The 17,888-nt window shown below is 41.5% G+C and overlaps 1 protein-coding gene across 10 annotated transcripts in view; it reads left to right on the plus strand.

Moving 5' to 3' along the window:
* Positions 1-4,031: 4,031 nt before the first annotated feature.
* TTLL7 (tubulin tyrosine ligase like 7) overlaps positions 4,032-17,888 on the plus strand; it is an 84,616-nt gene continuing 70,759 nt past the window's right edge. For 2 of the 10 annotated variants that reach the window (XM_067467800.1, XM_067467804.1), the window contains exon 1: positions 4,032-4,177. The gene's annotated coding sequence lies outside the window, so the exon portion shown is untranslated. Of the gene's footprint in view, positions 4,178-4,259; positions 4,323-8,044; positions 8,123-17,888 lie in introns of those variants that run through there. The other 8 variants (XM_067467798.1, XM_067467803.1, XM_067467801.1 and 5 more) reach the window with 5 other exon arrangements.

Here is a 17,888-nt window from a genome sequence, read left to right on the forward strand (position 1 = left end):
CAAAATTTCAAAGAGATTTCATTATACATGTTTTATTCTTTAAGAATGCTTCTATATTTGACTGTTTTGATTCAATGACGTGTTGACTAAAATGTAATACATACTAGATTTGTGCTTGTGTAATTGAGCAATGTGATTGGGCAGTTTCAATGTGAGTGTTTTCGTATAGAGAGGTGGGATAATCATTTATTCTTGCTACAATCTATGGCATGCCTGTTCTTGAAACACCTTGAAGTAAAAAAATGGGAAGCCCTATAATCAAAATAATTCTGCATTATTCTTCCTTCTCTCCCGTCCTTCCCTGCTTTCTCCAAAGCCATAGGGAGTGACTGTGGGCTGGAGTATAAAGAGGATTAAGTTTGATTGTTAATACAATACATAATTTTGTTATGTTGAACATCTGGACTTCTCATAGATGTTCAACAGAGGAATTATTTTTGAAAGTAATTTAAAATGTGAACAAAATACTAAGTTGTGTGGCCTCAAGTTACAGAATCATAGAGCTGGAAGAGACCTCATGGGCCATCCAGTCCAACCCCCTGCCAAGAAGAAGGTAATCACATTCAAAACACCCCTAACAAATGGCCATCCAGCCTCTGTTTAAGAGCCTCCAAAGAAGGAGCCTCCACCACACTCCGGGGCAGAGAGTTCCACTGCTGAACAGCTCTCACAGTCAGGAAGTTCTTCCTCATGTTCAGGTGGAATCTCCTTTCTTGTAGTCTGAAGCCATTGTTCCACATCCTAGTCTCCAGGGCAGCAGAAAACAAGCTTGCTCCCTTCTCCTTACGACTTCGTCTCACATATTTATACATGGCCATCATGTCTCCTCTCAGCCTTCTCTTCTGAAGGCTAACCATGCCCAGCTCTTTAAGTTGCTCCTCATAGGGCCTTTCTGACTTATGGCAATCCTAAGCTTATCATGGGGATTTCTAGGGTCGAGAGTGTATAACTTACTCAATGTCACTCAGTAGGTTTCCATAGCTCAATGAGGAACTGAACCCTTGTCCCACAGTCCAATGCTCAAACAATTGTATTACTCTTCTGCATCAAAATACGACTACCAAATTGACATATGCACCACACCAGGCAATGATCCGGGCAAGAGGAGTGAGCAAGTGGACACTTTGATGGGGTCCATCACCAGAGAAGTTTGTTTAATGGCAAGTCTTGTGATTGTGAATATATAACAATATTATGTAGCACCTTCTTATAGTAAAAGCAGTTAAAAGAGGGAAAAGGATATCAGTTCTAAGGTCTTAATCCTATATACACATTCCTAGGAGTGAACCTAATTGAAATCAATGGGGTTTAAGGTTTTTTAATTTAAAGAAAAGAGGGTAGAAGAAACCAATTCAGTGTGTATCTGTGTGCCTTCAAGTTGCCTGTGGACTTCTGTTGACCTCTCTTATTACATTGGATTTTCTTAGGTGAGGAATATAAAGGGGTGGTTTGGCAAGATCCCTTTATACTTGAGTATATACTTTATGTGTTTGTTTATGTTTTGGTAATGCTGTAACCCGCAGTGAAAAGAGGCAGGCAAAAAATAAAAATATTACTATTATTACTATCCACGTGCCTTCAAGTTGCCTGTGGACTTATGTTGACTCCATTCATTATATTGGATTTTCTTAGGTGAGGAACATACAAGTTGGTTTTTGCCAGATCCTGTCTTCTGAAATGTTCCTACAACACTTGGAATTTCTCAGCAACCTCCCATCCAAGTACTAACCAGGGTTGATCCTGCTTAGCTTCCAAGATCAGATGGGATCTGATGCCTGTGGCATCTGGGCAAACGTCTCCACCAGGAAAGCATACATGAAGCAGCCTTGAATGCCTGGGAGGAATGAGAGATCAAAAGAACAGCAAGGAAATACAGCTTGAGCAGCGTCCCTTATTCGGAATTCTAAAATACACCAAAATGGTTTTCATGGGTGGCTGAGAGAGGGACAAATTTTGCTTTCTGACGGCACCATCACCTGTACAAAAACACTGCATGATGTTATGTGTGCTATGTGCACAAGGTATCAGGCATGGGCAAACTTGGCCCCTCCAGGTATTTTGGAGTTCAATTCCCACAATTCCTAAGTTTCAGGCCCTTTCCTTTTCCCCCTCAACTGCTTAAGCTGGTGGAGACTTTCGCCCAGACACCAAAGGCACCAGATCCCAGCTGATCTTGGAAGCTAAGCAGGATCAACCCTGGTTGGTACTTGGATGGGAAGCGGCTGAGGAATACCTAGTGCTGTGGAAACATTTCAAAACAAAGAACTGGCAAAAACTACCCCTGTATGTTCCTCACCTAAGAAAATCCAATGTAATGAGTAGGGTCAACATAAGTATACAGGCAATTTGAAGGCACATGGATAGTAATAGTTTTATTTCTTGCCCACCTCTTTTTATGACTCGAGGTGGGTTACAGTATTACTAAAACATAAACAAACACATAATGTATATACTCGAGTATAAACCATCCTGAATATAAGCCAAGGCATCTAATTTTACCACAAAAAACCCGAGAAAACATATTGACTTGAGTATAAGCCGAGGATGAGCAATGCATCTGCTACTGGTAAATTTCAAAATAAAAATAGATAGCAATAAAATTACATTAATTGAGGCATCAGTAGGTTAAATATTTTTGAATATTTACATAAAACTGTAATTTAAGTTAAGACTGTCCAACTCTGATTAAACCATTATTGTAATCTTCTTCAATGTAAATGTGCTCACTGTATCCTCAAGCGGCTAAGGGGGAAAAGGAAAGAGCCTGAAGCTGTTAGGAATGGTGGGAGTTGAAGTCCAAAACACCCAGAGGCCCCAAGTTTGCCTAGGCTGGGTCTATATGGAAAAGATAAAGACGTTGGAGTCTCATCTCCAAGACCCAGTCCCAAGCATTTTGGATGCAGGATGCTCTGCCACAAAGGCCCCATCTGCACTGACCAGTCAATGCAGTTCGAGGCTGGCTTGCAGGCCAGAGAGTCTCACAGAAGTGCACGCGCAACTGCTCTGCAGTTTGTGTCATAGAATCATAGAGTTGGAAGAGACCTCATGGGCCATCCAGTCCAACCCCCTGCCAAGAAGCAGGAAAATTACATTCAAAGCACCCCTGACAGATCCAGCCTCTGTTTAAAAGCCTCCAAAGAAGGAGCCACTACCACACTCCGGGGCAGAGAGTTCCACTGCTGGACAGCTCTCACAGTCAGAAAGTTATTCCTAAAGTTCAGGTGGAATCTCCTTTCTTGTAGTTTGAAGCCATTGTTCCATCTCGTCCTAGTCTCCAGGGCAGCAGAAAACAGGCTTGCTCCCTCCTCTCTGTGACTTCGCCTTACATATTTATACATGGCTATCATGTCTCCTCTCTGCCTTTTCTTCTGAAGGCTAAACGTGCCCAGCTCTTTAAGCCGCTCCTCATAGGGCTTGTTCTCCAGACTCTTGATTATTTTAATCGCCCTCCTCTGGACACATTCCAGTTGTCAATCATTATCATCACTATCCGGGTCTCCAACTGGTTCCAGGATTCCCTCTTTCCACCAGGGGTGATTCAAACCTTAATTTGAAACTGCCTTTAAGGGCCAACATAGACGGCGACGTTTAATTCCCCTTGGATTCGGTTTAGTGGCAAGTAAATCAAATCCACGAGGTTATGGTTCGTTGATGAAGGAAGTACGACCAAGCCGATGGTTTTGTGGGAAAGCGATGCAAGCCGTTGCTAGCTATCTATCTATCTATCTATCTATCTATCTATCTATCTATCTATCTATCTATCTATCTATCTATCTATCTATCTATCTATCTATCTAATCTATCTAACCCCCCCCCCCCCCCCCCCAGCCCTTCCTTTCCCGCTCCCAGCCTCTTCGGTTGCTAAGCCGCATCTGTTTGGCTTCCCTCAGGCGAGCGCCGGCTGAGGCCGCAGAAGCGGGACGTCCCATTCTCCCGTCAGGAGGAGGGGGAGAGTTAGCGGCTAGTTGCGGCGCGCGCTAAGCCTCCTCCTCGGCGGCGCGCGCGAGGAGGCGCTCCTTCCCCCCCTCCTCCCGGCGTTGGGAATGGTTCGTTCCAACTCTTCCTTTCTCTGGAGAGCGCGCCCAGTCAGTCCCTGGCAGATGCGCCGAGGGGGAGAGAGGAGAAGAAGCAGGCTCCTGAGGGGGGACCGCGGTGCTGGCAAGTAAAGGCGGGGCAGGTCCTTGAAACGCCTCCCATCCTCTCTCTCTCGTCCGTCTTGGGAGGGTGGAGGAGGGAGGCGGGGGTGAAGGAAGGCGACGCCGCAGCGCGGGGGAAAGAGGCGGTTGTCAGAGGAGGAGGAGGCGGTTGCCATTCGAAGAGGGGTGAGGGGGGTCCCAGGAGAGGCTGAATCCGGGAATGATTCAGCACCTTTGGGGAGGGACTGCACCCCTCGCCTGCAGGGATGCTGGAAGGGATGGAGGGAGGCTTGGAGGGGGAGGGAGGAAGCTTTGTGGTGCCCCCAAGGGGCGGGAAACAAAAAGGCAGCCTCCCCTCCTTGTCCTCCATCACCTTTTGCCATTGCAGGGTATTTGTATTCTAATTTTTTGCAGGAATTTGGGGTGGCATTGAGGCCTGGGTTGGGAAAGGCCCTCAGGGACCTTGCTGGGTTTGCTTAGTCAGGGCAGGACCTCATTGGCCAGTCCAGTTTGTGGCCCATTTATTTATTTACTTACTGTATTTGTATGCCACTCTTCTCAGCCCTCAGGTGACTCAGGATGGTTTACAATGGCAATGATTAGATGCCCCCAAACACCATAAAACATTTAAAAACATTAATACATAATATAAAACCATAACAAGCCCTGGTTTTTTGCAAAGGGACTTACTTACTTAGGTGATCCCTCATTGGACGAGTAGGATAGTCTTCCATGATCAGTATTGCTGTGGAGCCCTATTCTTGACCTGCATCCCACAGTGAGGGCATTGGTTTCCAGGTGGAAGGCGGTCTCGGTCAGGGTTGGCTTGACGCGCCTTCCTTGTGGCATGTTTCTCTCTTTCACCCTCCATTCATGCCTCGTCAAATTCTGCAGCACTGCTGGTCACAGCTGACCTCCAGCTGGAGCGCTCAAGGGCCAGGGCTTCCCAGTTCTCAGTGTCTATGCCAGAGATTTTTATGGTTGGCTTTGAGCCCATCTTTAAATCTCTTTTCCTGTCCTCCAACATTCCGTTTTCAATTCTTGAGTTCGGAGTAGAGCAACTGCTTTGGGAGACGGTGGTCAGGCATCCGGACAACATGGCCGGTCCAGTGGAGTTGATGGCAGAGGACCATCACTTTAATGCTGGTCATTTTTTATTCTTCTAGCATGCTGACATTTATCCGCTTGTCTTCCCAAGAGATTTGCAGGATTTTTCGGAGGCAGCACTGATGGAATCATTCCAGGAGTTGCATGTGATGTCTGTAGACAGTCCACGTTTCGCAGGCATATAGCAAAGTTGGGAGGACAATAGCTTTATAGACAAGCACAAAGGGACACAGGACAAAGGGACACAGGACAGGAAAAGCCTCCTTCGTGGCTTGCCCCGTTCAGCTGGAAATGTAAGCTTTGGGCAGGAGAAAGTGACCCATCAGTGTCATCAAGGCATACTTTCCCACTTGAGCCTTCTTAGTGATTGGGATGCCCAAAGGAGGAATGTCTCTCAGGTGGTATCATGGCCTGGGTTAGGAAAGGCTTCGGGAGAGATTTGCGAGGTGTGGGTATCTTGCTTGGTTTCCTTAGGGCACTTCCAGACAGGCCATAGTAAAGATTTGTTTTCCCCTGTCTGGCTTTGGGGTGTGTGTGCTCATCTCCATTTCCAAGCCAAAAAGCCGGTGTTGTCCATAGACACCTCCAAGGTCATGATTGCATGGAGCGCCTTTATCTTCCCACCAAAGCGATACCTAGTGATCTACTCACATTTGCATATTTTTGAACTGCTAGGTTTCCAGAAGCTGGGGCTAATGGTGGGAGCTCACCCTGCTTTCTGAATTCTAACAGTCAACCTTTCGGTCAGCAAGTTCCACAGCTCAGCGTTTAACTGCTGTGCCACCAGGATCCCAGCTTTTCTGCTTTAAACTGGATGATATGAGTCCACACTGCCAGATAATCTGGGATAAACAGAAAACTTGGGATCAGATCTTGGGATATAGGGCCTGTCTGGAAGGGCCCTTAGGCAGTTTAGGAGACACTAGCCTAGTTCAGCATGGTTAAGTGTCAACTTTGGTTTGGGGCAAAGGGCAGTAGGAAGTGAACCTGAAATACCTCTTCGGTTGCTAGGGCATCCGTGCCCAGTTGAGCATGCAAAATGTACACTTTGGCTTTGTGCAAAAGAGAGGAGAAAGTGAACATGAAATGTCTCTTTTATCACTGGGATGTCGTTGCCCAATTCTGCATGAAAAATGTAAGCTTTGGCCAGGAGAAAGGGAGCACGAAATGTCTATTTCCTTGCCCAGTTGAATATGGGAAATGTAAGCTTTGGTTTGGGGCAAAGGACAAGTGTAAGCAACATGAAATGCCTCTGTCTATTGCCCTTTGTCCCAAACCAAGGCTTACATTCCCACCCAGTTCAGCATGGCAAATGTAAGTCTTGGTTTTGGGCAAAGGACAGGAGAGACAGGAGAAAGTGAACATGAAACACCTCTTTTGTCACTGGGACGTCCTTGCTCAGTTTAGCATGGGAACTGTAAATTGGTTGTGGAAAAGGAAAGACAGGGACACACCTCAATATTGAAAATGCACTAGGTAACAAGTAGGCTATTTATTAGGTTGTACATTCATGGTACACTCCCTCATCAAGAAATTTAACCCGCAACCTGCACATCCAAAATATGCATTGAGCCTGTGGTATCCACTGGGATTTGGTTACCAAACTCCATGGATGCTCAAGTCCCATTATAAGCAAGGATGTAGTCAAATGTTGTCCCTGATATAAAATGGCAAAATCAAGGTTTGGTTTTTGGATTTTAAAAATATATATTTTTAAGCCATGTATGGTTGGATCTGTGGGTGCAGAAACTATGGATATGGATGGCTGACTGTATTCACAATTTAATGATGTAGCATATATATTGTACTGCACTGGTTGAAATAATAAAGCGAAAAATATGGAAAAAATGATCCAGGATTTAGAAGAGCATATTTGTAATACAGATTTTTTTTCATGTCAGGAGCGATTTGAGAAACTGCAAGTCGCTTCTGGTGTGAGAGAATTGGGTGTCTGCAAGGACGTTGCCCAGGGGCCACCAGGATGTTTTGATGTTTTATCATCCTTGTGGAAGGCTTCTCTCATGTCCCAGTATGGGGAGTCGGAGCTGACAGGAAACTCATCCGCACTTTCCCGGATTCAAACCTGCAGTCTTCTGTCCTGCCGGCACAAGGGTTTAACCCACTGCACCACTGGGGGCTCCACCAGAAAAATAATGAGGTTGATGTATTTTTCAAGATTGTTGTCAGGTTAACACCTAGATCATGAATATGAGGTGGGTTGTACACTGTGCAACTACTGTGCAGGTGCTCCATATATGAGTAAATGCTAAGCTGTACTGGAAAGGAGAGGGTTAAAATGACCTTCCTTTCGTGTCCCTGCTTAGCTCTGCTGAAGTCAAATAGCCCTTCAGAGGACAAATGGGTTTGTTACTTAGCGAATGACTTCTGTGTTGGGAACAAGGATACTGTCACGCTGATTACATAGCAGAATGTGATGGGATTATTTTAAGAGGTGAGAACTTTAGGGTGGCAATGTGCTATTTTAAAAGAGCTGTGAAATGAAATTTTTTTCAGATGATTCTTTGTGGAGGGGGGCATTTTGCAAAGAGAAGATGTACTAGATTAAATTGGGACATGCAAAGAAGGAATACATTAATGCGTTTTCTTTTGATGTTGAAAAATGAGATTGCTTCTAAGGGGAGATTTAGAGTTTATGGTCAAGCCAAAAAAATGTAGTGCTGTTCTTATTTTGTTTTTACATCCACAGCATACATTCATATATGCCAATCTAGAAGTAAGCTAGGTAATTTGTTATACAGGAATGTAGTCCCAGTCTTATGAAATGCTGAATTCGATTACAGTGTACCGATGTGCCTGTAAAAGTCGTGGGAAGAACTGCTATAAATGGAGAAGAAGGAGACAGAGCATCACTCTTATCAGTTAGTATAATTGCTGTTTAGCTTGCATGGCATGTTAATTTGGAGAGTGTTTTTCTGTTTTGTTTTCCTTACAACATCTTGTAGGTTACTGTTAGGGTGACATTAAGAATAGGTGTCTGTGAACCCGTGGTGTAGTATAGACCCATTGGGCAATGAATCCAGGTCTCCCAAGCTGAATGGTAACTTCTTCCTTTGACCTCTCTTTGCTTTCTTGGCCTGGTTTGTCTCAAAACACTCCTTCAAAATGTTTTATTGGGATAGTGGACATTATATATAGCATTTATTGTTATCAGATGCAGTCTTGTAGACCCTAACTTTTATTGTAGTCTCTTTATAACGTCTCTGATGGGTTTCAACATGTCTTGGATAAGTCACATTTATTTCTAATGTTCTACTACTTGTAAAGAGAGCTGTCATTTTGATGCTTCCATCAAACTTCCAGAGGTCAATTCATGTATGGCAGAAGCAGATTAGAGTAAGATTTCCTGTACAGGTTGAATATCCCTTATTCAAAATGTTTGGAACCTGATATGTTTTAGATGTTGGATTTTTTGTTTTGTTTTTATAATAACTGTGCTAGCATATACATGAATAATAAATATCTTGGAGATGGAATCCAAGTCTAAACATTAAATTTATTTCTGTACATCTTTCACACATAGCCTGAAGGTAATTTTGTACATAATTTTTTTAATGATGTGAATGAAACAAAGTTTGTGTATACTGAACTATTAGAAACCAAAGTGTCACCATCTTAGTCACTCATATGAACATTTTCAGACTTTGGAATATTTGGGATTTCGCAATCCCAGGTAAGGGATGCTCAACCTATGTTTCCAATTCCAGTTGTTTATTGTGCAACTTAGTTCAAAATACACCCAATCAAAACAAGTGCATGTTCTTCCATGTTCATTTTTCATCACCCCCCCCCCCCCTCCCGGCTCCTTCAGGTTTCAAATTACAAGCCTTTTGGGGTAGTAACCTGTTTATTTATGGTAAAGAATCATGTATCTGGTTGAAATTAGATAAATAGAGGGTATAGCTATAATTATAAAAGCGCAGTGTTCCTCAGTTCTGAAATCACCAAAGTATCAAATATATCTCTATATTAAAAGGACAAAAAAGCACCAAAAAAAGAAAAAAACTTGTTAGGTCCACCAGAAGTGGATAGTTTATTACACTCATTGTTTTCTGAGTGAAGGGTTTTCTGTGCTGTGTTTTGTTGTTTTTGTGGCACAGTAGTTTTGGAACAAAATATTTCCTACTTTTTTGTTTCCATGCCATTTCTTGCAGTGATCCTTGTCTCATAACTTCCCCAGAATTATCCCAACAGTACTATTGGTGGGTAGTGAAGGAACTTGATGAATACAGAGGATGTGGTGCAAGGTGTTCCTGTGCTACATAAGGGCAAGTATGCTGTACTGATTTAAGGGTTGGACTATGACTCTGAGAACAGAGTTTGAAACTTTACTTGGCCATGAGAACACACTGATGACTGGGCAAAGCCCACTCTCTCAGCATCCCTGAATAAATGTTGCCAAGAAAACTGCCATGATCGGGTCACTTTAGGGTCACCATAAAATGGAATCAACTTGAAGGCATGGAAGAACATACAATGACATATTAGAATGGGAGCACCAGACTGGAAAATATGGGCATGCTTTTTCCCCACAGCTTTTTCAATTAGCAATTGATTTCTTAGTTTTAAATTACTATTTGAATAGGAAGCACACTGAAACAACTTCCATATCTGCAGAAGAGACTGCTGCTATGTATTCCATAGGATATTTACCATTTAACTAATCTTTGGTGATCTTCACATAATAACTGCAGATTTAGTGGAATGATAATATTCAGCATCATGGTAGCATACAGAACTTTGTGGTCATTGTTTTATTTCTAGTTCTTAAATGTAATTATATTTTTGCATCAATATGTGATTTTTGATCTGCTTCCTTTTTCCTAGCAATGAAGCATCACCATGAGTAGTGCACTCTGAGAATATTGACTAGAAATTCAGCTAGAGATGACAGTGCTTTACTTTAAAAGTGTTTTTCACCAGGCTTCTTAGACAAAAAGGCTCTCATAGCAGCTCACATACAAATAAGTTTTAATAGCTATCCCCTTCTCACATAGGGCTAGAATAATGTAAAAAAGAAGGAAACAGAGACAGGAAGAGAGAGAGAGAGAGAAATAAGCATGGTGTTTCTTCGACAGGACTGCTTAAATGTCCATGGTTCCTATCGCATTTCTTTCAGTAATGGCCAAGTTGAATGGCCAGTGGTGGGTTTTGTGTGTGTCAGGAATGACTTGAGAAACTGCAAGTTGCTCCTGGTGTGAAGGAATTGGCTGTCTGCAAGGACATTGTCCAGAGGGTGCCTGCATGTTTTGATGTTACCATCCTTGTGGGAGGCTTCTCTCATGTCCCTGCATGGGGAACTGGAGCTGACAGAGGAAGCTCATCCATACTCTCCCCGGATTTGAACCTTTGACTTGTCGTTCTTCAGTCCTGCCAGCACAAGGGTTTAACCCATTGTTCCACCAGGAGCTCCGCCAGTGGTGTTGAGCATTTCTTCTTCAAAAGCTGTGGTTTGGGATATTTCCTTAAAGTTAGCAATTTATTTCTGTGTCTATCACAAGAGCAGCTTTCATACTGCACTATTATAGCATTATGATTAATTTTAACTGCAGTGTCTGCATGCATTCTGTGGAATCCTGGGGATTATAATTTGGTGAGACACTAGACTACTTTCTTAAAAACATCTCCATAATGTAAATCCCAGGATTCCACTGAGTATAGCCATCACAGAGTGGATCCTTAGTGCTAAAATTATGTAGTATAGAAGGTCCCTCAGTCTTATTCATATGTTTAGTGGACTGGTGAAGGAAGGAACATTCCAAGAACCTTTACACTGCAAAATATGGCAACATCTTTCTGCTTTAATTACCATGGCTATTTCTTGAGGAACCCTGGGGTTTGTAGTTTACGGAGGAACTAAGAACACACTGGTTGAGAATTCTCAATAACTGTTCCTAAAATGCACTTGGGCCTAAATATCCAAGGCAGCAGACCCCTTTAACTCTTGTAAGTTAAACAGGGTAATCACCAGTGAATACTGGGTGCTCTTGGATGAGAGATCGCCAGTGAATATCAGATTCTCTTGGCTATATTTCAAAGGAGGAAACTGACAAAACCACCTCTGAGGATTCCTTGTCTGAAAAAAAGTATGAAATATTGTACACGAGGACGCAAATTGCAAATCCTAGGATCCTATAAGACTATGGCAGTTAAAGAGAAATCAGAGGACTGTAACTCTGTAGCACAAAAGGCTCCCGGTGTTCTCTTTTGTTTGTTATCTTCTCATGTTGTTTATCTTTTTTGTCACCACAGCAAAACTAGTGAGGAGAAAAAAGATGAAATAGTTGTGTGCTTTTCAGCTCAAGAAGCTATTTGGCTTAAAGCACCCATTGTCTCTTTGATGGTATTTCCTTTCTTCATTGGCGCGCTAAAGTTCATTTGTATCAGCAAAATAACAGTGATGCTTCTGCAGTTTGTCCAAGACTATGGAAATAGGTTTCAGGATGGTCAGCATATGCCTTATTTTGATTTGATCCAAGCTTGGCTGTGCCTTTTCTGCCTCTAACTGTGACTTTCAGCACAAATTGTCATCAGATTGACAGTTGGCCCATGGCAACATCTTTTCTCCAAAGTCAGTTAGAGCATCAAGATTGTATACAGTGCTTCCTGCAACTATGATTATATACATTGTAGCTAATTTGTAACTTTGGTATGTTTTATTAACACAGTGTGGATTCCTAATGAAACTTTAGTATATAGGTGTGCAAATTGTAAGCCTGAGGTGTTGGCTTTTAACCATAAGGCACTTGCTCTTTTGAAACTTAGGTGGATATAGCAGAAAATGGGGAAAGGTTGATCTTTGTGTGGATATATTTAAAGGAGGAGGAATGGTTTAAAAAACCACACACGTTTTGTTCATCTTTCCTATATCCTTTGAAGATTTACTTCTGAGGGGGAAAATACTATGAAGATAAGCCCCAAGAACTTTGGATAAAAGAGAAACCAATTTCCCTGTTGGGTAGCTGTGTAAATTTATTGCAGCAAAAGTGACATAATACTTTGTGACACCTTAAAGACTAGGAGATCTATTCAGGCATTGTGGGGAGTGGGGGACAACTAGGTAAGGAGCAATTTTTGCCATGCCTTTATAGGTGACACTGTATTACTTCTGGAGATAATTTGGGATGTTTTTGTGTGATTTCAGGTACGCAGGGTTTCTGGATGGTAAAGTGATTTTAAACTAGTTTAAAGTAGCAGTAATGCTGAATTTTTAACTTTTTAAAGGTGAAAACCACCCTCAATCTCAACCCACCAAATGTAATTTTGGATGTGTTCCATGGATTTAAGAACTGTGAAAGCGGAGTTTGGGGCTGTATGTTGCATATTGTCCAAACTTTTCCCATCCCTACACTGCAGTCAACATTGTTGGATGATGGAAATGCTGAGTTAAAAGTATGAATATCTGTACTGAGGGGATTGTAAATTGTTAGGTCAGCAGGAAATGAAATCTAGGAAGTACAGACAGTGATGTATTAATGGTTTCCATTCATGGAGCAGTTGCTGCTTATGCTGCCACGGTGGTCCACGCTCTTGTTACATCCCGATTGGATTACTGCAACGCACTCTACGTGGGGCTGCCTTTGAAGACTGCTCGGAAACTCCAACTGATCCAGCGTGAGGCAGCCAGATTGCTCACTGGGGCGACATACAGGGAGCACACCACCCCCCTGTTATGTCAGCTCCACTGGCTGCCGATCCAATTCCGAGCACAATTCAAAGTGCTGGTTTTGACCTATAAAACCCTAAACGGTTCCGGCCCAGTGTATCTATCCGAACGGATCTCCCTCTACGTCCCACCTCGGAACCTAAGATCCTCTGGGGAGGCCCTGCTCGCGACCCCGCCTCTTTCACAAGTGAGATTGGCGGGGACGGGGAGCAGGGCCTTCTTGGTGGTGGCCCCCCGCCTATGGAACTCGCTCCCCGGGGAGATTAGATCGGCAACGTCCCTTCTCTCATTTAGGAAGAGGCTGAAGACCTGGATGTGGGACCAGGCGTTTGGACACTCAGGCAGTTAAGAAAGATTTGATGACGAGCTGGAACTGGACAAGAGGATTTACGGAACCCCGAACTCTGAGCTCAGGATTAGCCTACTATTGTGTTTATGGTGTTACTATGTATTGATGATTTAATTTAATTTGTAATTGCTTAATTGTTTTTATATATGTATGTATATGTGATAAGGCATCGAATTGTGCCTTTCTCTGTAAGCCGCCCTGAGTCCCCCCTAGGGGGTGAGAAGGGCGGGGTAAAAGTGACAGAAATAAATAATAATAAATATAAAATAGACATCCTTGCATTAGTGAGCTGATGAACACTTGCCTTTAAAAAAAGTTGTTCCTGTTTAACCATAAGAGCCAGAGTTGAATTCTTTGTATTGCAGCCTTGCAATGGATAGCTTCAGAGTTTCTTTTTTCAAAACTAGATATTTTTAAGACAGAATACCCTGACTGGTTAATTACAATATGTATCCTGATACTGGTTCTCAAGCACTGCTGTTTTTGTTGCCAAGATCTTTTGCCCTGATTTGTTCTTTTGCCCTGATTTGTAAAGTGCAGAGGGCATTGCTTGGAAAGGAAGGCTTATATCAACATGGGAAGATGGGGAAGTATGGATGTTGTTGTTAGACCATATTACAGTGTTACAAGAGCAGATAAAGGGAAGGGTGATAGTTTTGGTAGTGATTTTTTTTTTGGATAAATAAATAATTGTGGGTGGCTAGGACTAATCTTTGTTTTCTTTTCTGGGGGTCTGTCTTATACTAAGACTGATGATCAATCTTGTTGATTAGTTTATTTTTGTTTCCTTTCAGTTTGTTGTCTGCATATTGCAGTCTGAGAAATGTCCGATCAGAATTCTTATGATGAGTCTTTGCCTGACTTTAAACATAAAGTTGCATCAGGAGTTTGGCAAATGATAATTGATTTTATGGTATGTTATGGGTGGAAGTTGGAAATTTGGAAGTACACACAGCAGTCAGTCAGTAGGGTTCTGAAACAAGGTAAGCAGTTCCACAGTATTGTGGTTGAAGGAACTGGTCCACTCAGTTTGGTGGCAGGGTGATAACATATTGAAATCCTGCTGGGTCATCTGTCCATGTCCTCAGACAGTAGTGTACTTCAGGTAGAAGAGAGGCTTTAGGAAACAGAACAAGATACTGCTGAGGTTCTGAAATCAAACCATTCAGGCGTGCTCAGTGTGGTAAATTTGAAAAATGAAAACCTTGCATTTCAGAAAAAGGAAGTGAAATGTAGACCCAGATGTATTGATTGGATGTCTTGGGAAATCTGCTGTGCAGAGTAGGGTATGTGCTGGTGGTAGGAAAAATGTGTCTGGACAAATATATATTGATACATTTTTGAATGCCTGCTTGGTGCATAAAGAGCACATTTCAAGGTTTTGCTTTGTCTTCATTGTGATTGAATTCTTTCTTTCCTGCAGCACTTACCACACTGTGGAAGCTTGAGAATTTACAGTATGAAGGTCAGTGCTGATATATGGTATATCATGCAGTGGGCCCTTGGCCTCCACTGAGATTTGATTCCAGGACCCCACATGGACATCAAAATCCATGGATGCTCAAGTCCCTTTATATAGTAAAGCATCTATGTATATAGAATCCGTGGATATAAAGGGCCAAGTGGACATTTCCACTGTCCTGATTCTGCAATGACAGTTCCAGTCAATCTTCTGTCATCCTACTTTTTCATCTACTTTTAAAATACCTGTTTCCCCCTTTCTTCCCCCCTTTCCCATTTGTTCTACACTTCCTTCAGTTGCTGCAAATGAGTTCAACATGCAAAGGTAGTTTGTGTTTTATTAACTCAGCATAAAAGAGCAGGGTTTTAGGTCTCGCCTTTCCTCATAGACCAGTGGTCCTCAACCTGTGTGTCCCTAGGTGTTTTGGCCTTCAACTCCCAGAAATCCTAACAGCTGGTAAACTGGCTGTGATTTCAGGGAGTTGTAGGCCAAAACACCTGGGAACCCACAGGTTGAGAAACACTGTCATAGACAAAGGCAAAAGTGAACTGCTGCAATCTCTCATAGCATGTGTGCTTTTCCTCATTAGTAACTTCTTCCATCATGGCTACATGCTGATTTTGCTTGGCCACAGAGATCTCATTTTTCATCTGTAAAATGTTGGGGAGGGTGTGATGTAGTGAAAATTGCCTTTCTTAACTGAGGGTCCTTTACAAACATAGGAGTTAGCTCCTCTAATTCAGTAATGTCAGCCCTAACCGTGAGTTTCTAGGGTTTCAGACAGGCATTCTTTTACTAGCCTTGTTTGGAGATCTCTCGTAATCCCTGTGGTGAAGCACAAATCATCTTGTTTAATTTCTGCCCATCAGTGAAACTGGGTGTGTTTATGAGGGCCATCTTTAAAGAGAGAGTTTGGAATACACATCTTGGATATAGGAGTTTGGAAGGAGGAAGGTGTTGCATACAGCTATATCTTGAGAGAATTAAAATTTAGAAGTTTTACTCCTTCATTATTATGTTTTGATTGTCTTAGTCCATCTCGTTTTATATTTGGAAGAACATTTGTGGGTATTTTTAGCACCTGAGAGCAAGCATATAGTGGAAGTTTTCCATTTCCACACTCTTTAGCAAGTATCTCATGACCTACCAAATGGTGTTATGTGCTCTCGTGTTGAGAGCTGGACCATGGCCAGGAATGTGTAAGTCTCTCTTACACCATGATACACAGCTTACAGTCTACTTTGAATGCTGAAGCAATTCTATACATATTAGACTTTAAAAAGAAAGCTCTACTGACAGAAGTACCAGAACTACTGATGGTAGATATCTGCAGAGTGTGGCAAATTACATTTTTTAGACTCCTATTCTTAGATTTGTGGGATTATAGAGATTAAAACCCAAAGGCAATGTCTCCAAACTCTGAATTTGTGGCAACTTATTACTAAAAAGCAAGGCTGCGCTTCTTATTTAATAGATGGGGCCCTGTGAAGAATATCACAGCTGAAGAGAGGAGAAATGGCCGCAGGAGAAATAAAGCTTTATTGTGTCTAGCACAAGTTAAGATGTCATAATGATTGTATCAACTGAGAAGGCAAAATAGGAAAGTAGAGGGAAAGATTAATATTAGTACAATATATTAAGATGATTATTGTGAGGGCCCTGATACAGAGATAGTAATAATATCAATTTCATATGGAATATATGCTAATTCATAATTATATATAATTATATAACAACAACAACAACAACAGCATTGTATGCAAGTATCATTATTTAAAATAGTTTAATTCCTGGAAAGATGTCTAATTAATGAAATGTAGAAAAGGCATCTATAAATACTCTATGAAATCTAACATTTATATTACAGTTAATATTCATAAATATTGTTATGTGTAATGAGTTTTTCTATTTTGAAATAATCTGACAACTTCCAAAAAAGCAATTTCACTCCTATTGCTGGAATGCCTTGTCCCTTAATCAGTTTCACCATGCAATATGGTTTATACTTAAGCATTCTGATGTTCATTATGGGCTGTATTTCAGAATATCACCCAGTTTTGCTTAGCCCCATTTAAAGCTCTTAATGCACATTGCTGCACATATTCATGTGTCAGCCAGTAATTAATGGATCGTGGTGATGTACAATTTAGAAATTTCTGTTTTGTTGTTAGTCTTAAGGAGAAAAGACCCTTTGAAAGGAAAGTAAAGAGTTATGTAAATCAGAGGGGCCACTCAATTAGGGAGAGATAGTTGGGTTTCGGATGAAAAACATTGTGGTGTGCATACAGTTCATCTTACCTTCTGGCTAGAGTAAGTTGATTTTGCCCTTGCTCTGCTTAAGATTCCTCTTTTAGTCATTGTGCTACAATGGCTTTTGGTAGAAATTTATGTAATTTACATTTTTAAAGTTCTATAAGTGCTGCATGATATTAAAATCATTAGGTACTCAAATCCTGTTGTATAGTCTCGTAAAATGTATCCTTATTTAAAATGGCAAAATCAAAGTTTCCCTTTTAGAATTTTGTGGTTAATGTTTCCAAGCTATGGATGATTGTATTTGTGGATACCAAGAGCTGGCCGTACTATAAAAAGTTAAGACTCTCTCAAAACACTTGGGAGGTTTTGCAAACGTTTGTATGGTAGCTGAAGGGAGGGGATTTTCAGGCTTAGGATACATGACTGTGTGATTGATTTCAGTTTCACACAGGTTCACTCATAATTTGCTTCTTTGCCATTTTCTCATAATTTGTATTTTTAAAAATGTGTACAATATGTATATTTGTTAAAACTTACGTTCTAACAAAATACTTATTTCTAAACATATTATCTCCAAATATCTCTCTCTAAGTATTTCACCCTAAATCAGACATGTTTTAGGCATTGCGGACATGTTTTAGGCATTTCGGAATGTTTTTCAGAGCATAAAAGTCCTAGCAGCAAAATTTTCAGAAGTGTAAAATTGAAAAGATAATTGCATTATTTATTTATTTATTTATTTATTTATTTATTTACCTTGCTTATATACCGCTGTTCTCAGTCTGAAGGCAACTCACAGTTATAATCAAGAACTCAATGAAGGTACTTGTTTTAACCACAACTCTTCCAGAATGTATCTGGTGGGTAAAATGGCTGGTAGAGCAATGAAAATGT

Source organism: Anolis sagrei, chromosome 4 (genome assembly GCF_037176765.1).
Source record: "Anolis sagrei isolate rAnoSag1 chromosome 4, rAnoSag1.mat, whole genome shotgun sequence".
NCBI classification, from domain to species: domain Eukaryota; kingdom Metazoa; phylum Chordata; class Lepidosauria; order Squamata; family Dactyloidae; genus Anolis; species Anolis sagrei.